This window comes from Nannospalax galili, unplaced genomic scaffold (genome assembly GCF_000622305.1).
Source record: "Nannospalax galili isolate Female #2095 unplaced genomic scaffold, S.galili_v1.0 scaffold1009, whole genome shotgun sequence".
NCBI classification, from domain to species: Eukaryota; Metazoa; Chordata; class Mammalia; order Rodentia; family Spalacidae; genus Nannospalax; species Nannospalax galili.
In genome coordinates this window covers 760,946-767,392 of record NW_008360054.1, presented here as the reverse complement: position 1 = coordinate 767,392, position 6,447 = coordinate 760,946, and the positions used below count along the sequence as shown (strand labels likewise).

At 42.5% G+C, this 6,447-nt stretch overlaps 1 pseudogene; it reads left to right on the top strand.

The window, feature by feature from the left end:
- Window positions 1-216: 216 nt before the first annotated feature.
- LOC108490246 lies at window positions 217-5,125 on the top strand (annotated as a pseudogene).
- Window positions 5,126-6,447: the final 1,322 nt, after the last annotated feature.

Sequence of the window (6,447 nt, the reverse complement as noted above, 5' to 3'; positions counted from 1 at the left end):
CCCTATGGAAAGCAGGGTGGAGAACTCTTAAAAAACTACAAATGAACCTACCATATGACCCAGTTATACCACTCCTTGGCATATACCCAAAGAACTCATCCTATTGCAGAGACACTTGTACATCCATGTTTGTTGCTGCTCTTTTCACAATAGCTAAGAGATAGAAGCAACCTAAGTGTCCCTCAACTGACAAGTAGATAATGAAAATGTGGTACGATGGCACTCTACTCATCAGTAAAGAAAGATGAAATCATGAAATTTGCAGGTAAATGGATGGAACTAGAAACTGTTATACTAAGTGAAGTAACACAGACTCAGACAAACAAACGACATATGTTCTCCCTTATATGTGGAGCCTAGCACCAAATCCTTACAAGTGAGTATGTATCCAGACATAACTATAGGAACCAGGGTAATGAAAGGGAACCAGGGCAGTAAAGGAAAAGAAAGAACCTGAGAGAGAAGAACATTAGGAAACAGGTGTTACTAAGGGAGATATGGATAAAAATTGAGTTATTTAAATGAGAGGGTAAGGGTTATACAAGGAACCTCAGGGATAAAGGGAAAGAAGGAGCTCAAGAGAGGTGGAACTGTAGGAGAGGGGTATTATTGAGAGAAATGGGGGAAATGGGGCACTTTAAATGGGGAAACCATTGTGGAAGGGTTAGACAGTGAGAGAGACAAATAATGCCTAGCTAGTTTAAACAAACCAGAGGGACCCATATTAGTCCAACAACCTACTGACAAATTATACATACAACTAGTTCAAGGAACAAAATATATGTCTAGTCAAGGCCTATCTGAGGACGTTTGGTTTCACCCAAGCTTTATCTACATAGCACATGGTAATTAGAAGTACTAGACTGGTGGATCTAACCTTGGATGTTTAACAGCCATACTTTGAGGCCTATACTAATCTGGTCTGAGGGACTTACAAAACAGTTTTTGCTCCTTGCCCTCCAAGGTTGACTAAGTTCCAGGGGACTAGGGAGTATCTCTCAAATTGTCCCATAACTGTCATGAGTCACCTGTCCTCTTGTTCAGGGAGGCCATGGAGACCCCACCAGATGGACTTGAACCAGTGTCCAGTCTACAGAGAGGAGGGTCAACACAGAGAAAACATTTCCTCCATGCTTCCAAATGAAGCCAGATATGGTGGAGCAGGACCTTTGACTTATCTTCACATAGATAGAACTGGTAAAAGAAAGGAGCCAGGGGCTCCCAAGCCCATGTGACCCCTGAGGAACAGATCCTCAAAAGACCTTAAGAGTAAAAAATAAGTTGGTTTATTTGGGCCAACTGTATGGACTTAAACACCCAAAAGGAAAATAATGCCTGAAGATTAAAGTGATCAGTATATTTAAGAGTCCATGTGTATAGCTAAAGGCTACATAACAAGAAACAATGCCAGAAAGGGGAGATACCTTCCTTTGAGTTGTTGGCCAGGGTGGCCCAAGACTCCCAGACAGTATCACAGCATAGAACTAGGAAAATGAACAGCAGACCCCAATCTATCCAAAGGAATGTTGGCAACTGATTGCTGCTGATCTCCTAAAACAAGGGACTCTATATATGCTGACTTGCACTGGGGAACAGCTAGGGGCACTGATAACACAGTGGGCAGTAATAGGGATGACAGATTATATGGGCTCCAGTGGGGTGAGGGGAGAGGCTGTGGGAGGGTGCCATTTGGGATGCGGGTATAAAGATGAATACGATTGTTTGGGATGTACTGTATAAAATATACAAAAAAATCATATATATATATATTCAAAATCCTGTCTACTATAATTTTTTAATATCATTTACTGACAAAATTGTACTACCAACCTTCAATAATACTGTGAAATTTGTCACTGTTCCTGTACTGGATAGCCTTGGTTGTCAATTTGACACACCTGGGTAGAGGGGACCTCAACTGGGGAATTTCATCCATTGGACTGTCATGTGGTCATGTCTTTAGGGTATGTTCTTGATTGCTGAATGATGTGGGAGGACCCAGCCCACTGTGGGAAGTGCCACCCCTCAGCAGTGGTCCTTTGTTATTGTATAAGAAAGCAGGCTGAACATAGGTTGAAGGAACAAGTCAGTAAGCAGTGTTCCTCCATGGCCTGTGCTTCAGCTCCTGCTTCCAAGTTCCTGCCCTGAGTTCCTACCTTGGGCTTCCTCAGTGATGAACTGTGACCCAGGAGATGTAAGCCAAATAAACCCATTCCTCCCCAAGTTGATTTTGGTCAGTGTTTTCATCACAGCAAATGAGAAGCTATTTCCTATAAGATGAGTTTATCATTCACTCTGTCCAAATTCTCCAATCTATACAAAGTTTTTCAGTGTAATCATGTTACTTTTTAAGAAAGCAATGCTAATAAAGTATTTTTAAATAAGAAAAGAGCACTTACTGCTCTTACAGAAGACCTGAGTTTGGCTCCCAGTACCCACATCAGATGACTCACAGCCATCTATAACTACAGCTCCAGGGGATCTAATGCTCTCTTCTGCTTCTGTGTATACCTGTACTCATGTTCAAACCCACATACATGTAATTTTAAAATAATAACTCTTTTAAAAATGTTTGGTGGAAGTAGGGTTTGAGACAGGGTCTCCCTGTAGCCCCAGCTGTCCTGGAACTATGTAGACCAGGTTGGCCTTCATCTCACAGAGGCCTGCCTCTGCCTTTCAAGTATTGGCATTAAAGGCATGCACCATAATACCCAGCTAATAAAAATAAATCTTAATGACAGAATGCATGAAATCCAGTGGGGGGCTATTGGGAATGCAGATAGGAAAGGGGGTCTAAATATGATCAAGATGTATAAAATTCTGAAAAAAATCAATAAAAAAAGAATCCAGTGTCTACAAATGAAGTTGAATCCTATCCCACAATCTGATAATTAACACCTTCACTGGTCAGTTTTTCAAGCCTTCTTTTTTGCTATTTTTTTTTTCAGACAGGATCTCATGAAGCCCAGGCTGGCCCCAATCAGCTATGGAGAAGTCAATTCACCTTATGAGAGTAGCTAAAATTGGCAGGATTTTTTTTGGTTGTATTTGTTTGGTGGTGGTGGTGGTCATAGAGACAGGGTCTCCCTATAACTCCAGATGGCCTGAAACTTGCTATGTAGCCCAGGCTGGTCTCTATCTTACAGAAATCCACCTGCTTCTGCATCCTTGGTGCTGGGATTAGAGGCATGTGTCACCATGCCCAACTGAGAGTAGCTAAATTTCAACCCCATATCTAAGAAAATTCTTTAGTATTTTATTCATTATTTTTATTTTATTTATTTCCCCTGGAACTAGAGTTACAGATCGTTGTTTGCAGCCATGTGGGTGCTGGGAGCTGAACCAGAGTCCTCTGCAGGAGCAGTTGGTGCTCTTAACTGCTCTGCCAGCTCTCCAGCCCAAGAATACTCTTAGAGAAAACTTCACAAGCACTTTCCTTACTAAACTCACGTTATATTCAAAATATAGTGCATGGATGTGTGTTCTGTGTGCTTGCCCATATGTCTGCATGTGTTTGTTGCTGCGTACGTGTGTCTTTAACCATGTGTGAACATGTGCTTGTTCGTATGTGTGCTTCTCTGTTTATCCATGCGTGTTTGACTGTGGAGTGGGGGGGGGTGCCCATGTGCCACAATGCACATATTCAGGGACAACCTTTAGGAGTCAGTCCTCACTTTCCACCTTGCTTGAGACAGGGTCTTTTCACTGCTCTATTAACCAGGCTAGCTGACCCATAAGCTTCTCGAGATTATCCTGTCTCTGCCTCTCACCTCACTGTAGGGGTGTGCTGGGATTGCAGATATTTGTGCTGCTGCATCTAGCTTTTACATGTGTTGTGGAGATCTGAATTTGGCTAAGCATGTTTGAGCAGCAAATAGGTTTGCCCACTGAACCAGCTCCCCAGCCCAAGACATATTTTATAAGGGGGCTATATTATGACCAAATTGAAACTATCTCATGTAATTAAGAACATGAGTTTCTGGAGAAAAGTGGAATAATGATATTAGGATCTTCAAAACGCATATAATTGAGTTAAGAAGTTAACAATAGCTTTGTTCATGCCACCATACAATGGCACTGGGTGGTATGAACTTCACATTATTCCCCACATAGCATTCTTTCACTTGATGTCTGAAGCGACAAAGGAGGGCTATTTGGCTAACCTAGTCAAATGAATTCATAAAAGGGAGGGACTGTGAATGAAAGAAAAATAATGAACATGAAATAACAAAAATATACATTTTTCACCAGATTGGAATCAGTATGTGATGAGCCCAGAGCATCAATGTCAATACAGAGCAAAACCACTGCTTCCTAAAAGCTGTGACCTTTCTGGTTTATGAAGATCCCATGGGCTATGTCTGTCCTGCATACCCCTGTGCTTCTCTGCACTCTCAGTGATAGTCTTTGTGAAGCATCAAGACACTCCCATCGTGAAGGCCAATAACTGTACTCTCAGCTACATCCTGCTCATCTCCTTTTACTTCTGCTTTCTCTGTTCCTTTCTTTTCATTGGCCATCCAAATACCACCACCTGCACCCAGCAGCAGACCACATTTGGAGTTTCATTCACTGTGGCTATTTCCACTGTCTTGGCCAAAACTATCACTGTGGTTCTGGCCTTCAAGGTCACTGCTCCAGGAAAAAGGATAAGGTGGTTGCTGTATCAGGGGCACAGAATTTGATCATTCCCATCTGCACCCTGGTCCAACTTATTATGTGTGGAATCTGGCTAGGAAAATCCCCACCCTTTATTAACACAGATGCACATGTAGAACCTGAACACATCATAATCATGTGCAATAAGGGTTCAGTGACTGCCTTCTACTGTGTCCTACGATACCTATTCTCTCTGGCCCTGGGAAGCTTCACTGTGGCTTTCTTGGCCAAGTTCCTAACATTCAGCATGCTGGCGTTCTGCAGTGTCTGGGTCACCTTCCTCCCTGTCTACCACAGCACCAAAGGGAAGTTCACTGTGGCTGTGGAGGTCTTCTCCATCTTGGCCTCCAGTGCAGGACTCCTAGGCTGTATCTTTGCTCCTGAGTGCTACATTATTTTGTTAAAACCAGACAGGAACGCTATTCAGGAGCTCAGAGACAAAACATATTGTAGGTATAAGGCTTAATAAATGTTCTATTAATTGTCCAAGTTAATATACCAAGTAGTGGATTTCATTATGGCATCTTCATCCTCCCTCAAACACTGACGTCTTCCATCCCCTCTGTCTACCTCCTGCTGATCCTGGCCCCAAGTGTTCCATTACCTGCTCCTTTCCACTGTCTCATTCCCTTCCTTGACCGTTTCTACCTTCATGTCCAGAGATGGGGGCTTTAATATTTACCTTTGTGACTATGGCTTAAATTTCTTAACATAACAATTTCCAGGTCCAGAATTTTCTTCTAAATGCCATGGCTTTATTCTTTAGAGCTGAAATGCCATTATGTATTTGTTCCACTTTTTTTATTCATTCATCTGCTGATGGACATCTAGGTTGTTTCCATTTCTTAGCTATTGTGAAAGTACAGCAATAAACACAGATGTGCAAATACCTCAGTAGACATGTTATGGATATATATACTCAAGAGCTGGTAATTCTGCTTGGTGACTTCCACACTGATTTTGATAGAGGTAAAAGTTCCACTAAATGTGTAATGAAAAATCACAAGTGAAAAAAAGATAGATGTAGAATCAGCCCTTTCTTGGTTCTCAAAAATTGGAGACTGATAGAAAACAGAGGGCAGAGAGGATCAACTGAATGTGAAGACTCTTATGCTGTGACTTGAGATTCCTGACCACCACCACTCCACAATCCATAAGAGACATTGTAACCCAGAAATTCCTCATTCCTTCGAAAAGCTTGGGCAATGGGTGCAAGTATGGGAGACTTGGGGCACCCTGGGAAAACGAGTGAAGCCTCGGCCATATTGGAACTCAGGGAGTGAAGCACGGAGTCAGGGGACGTGGCAAGTGGCTCTGCAGGGTGAGATAAGGCACTCAGATGATGGAGACTACGGGCAGGGCTTGAATGGCTCGTGGGTTATGAGAAGCCATTTCTTTGTAGGCCAAGCCATTAGGGAATGGAGCCACCACCACATTGGAGTAGGGGAACACCGAGTGAGAGACCTGGGTCGGGAGACGGATGGCGTGTGCATTTTAAATATGGAAAAGGAAAAGCATATAAGAATCCATGTTTTTGTAAGTCACCCCCTCCTAAATGTCATATAAACTATGCAAAATTCAAATAGGATGTCTTATTTTGGTTTGTTAACCAGCGTCAGGACCGGGAGACCCAGTAACTGAGGGCTGGCCTCCCAGAGAGCAGAAAGGGGAAAATTTAGTGAAACAGACATCCAAACCAGTAAATGTGCAAATTGCAACACAAAAATACAAGAAGCATGCAAAAGTAAGGCAATGTAATTCCTCCAAAAGTTCATGAACTCAGGTGCT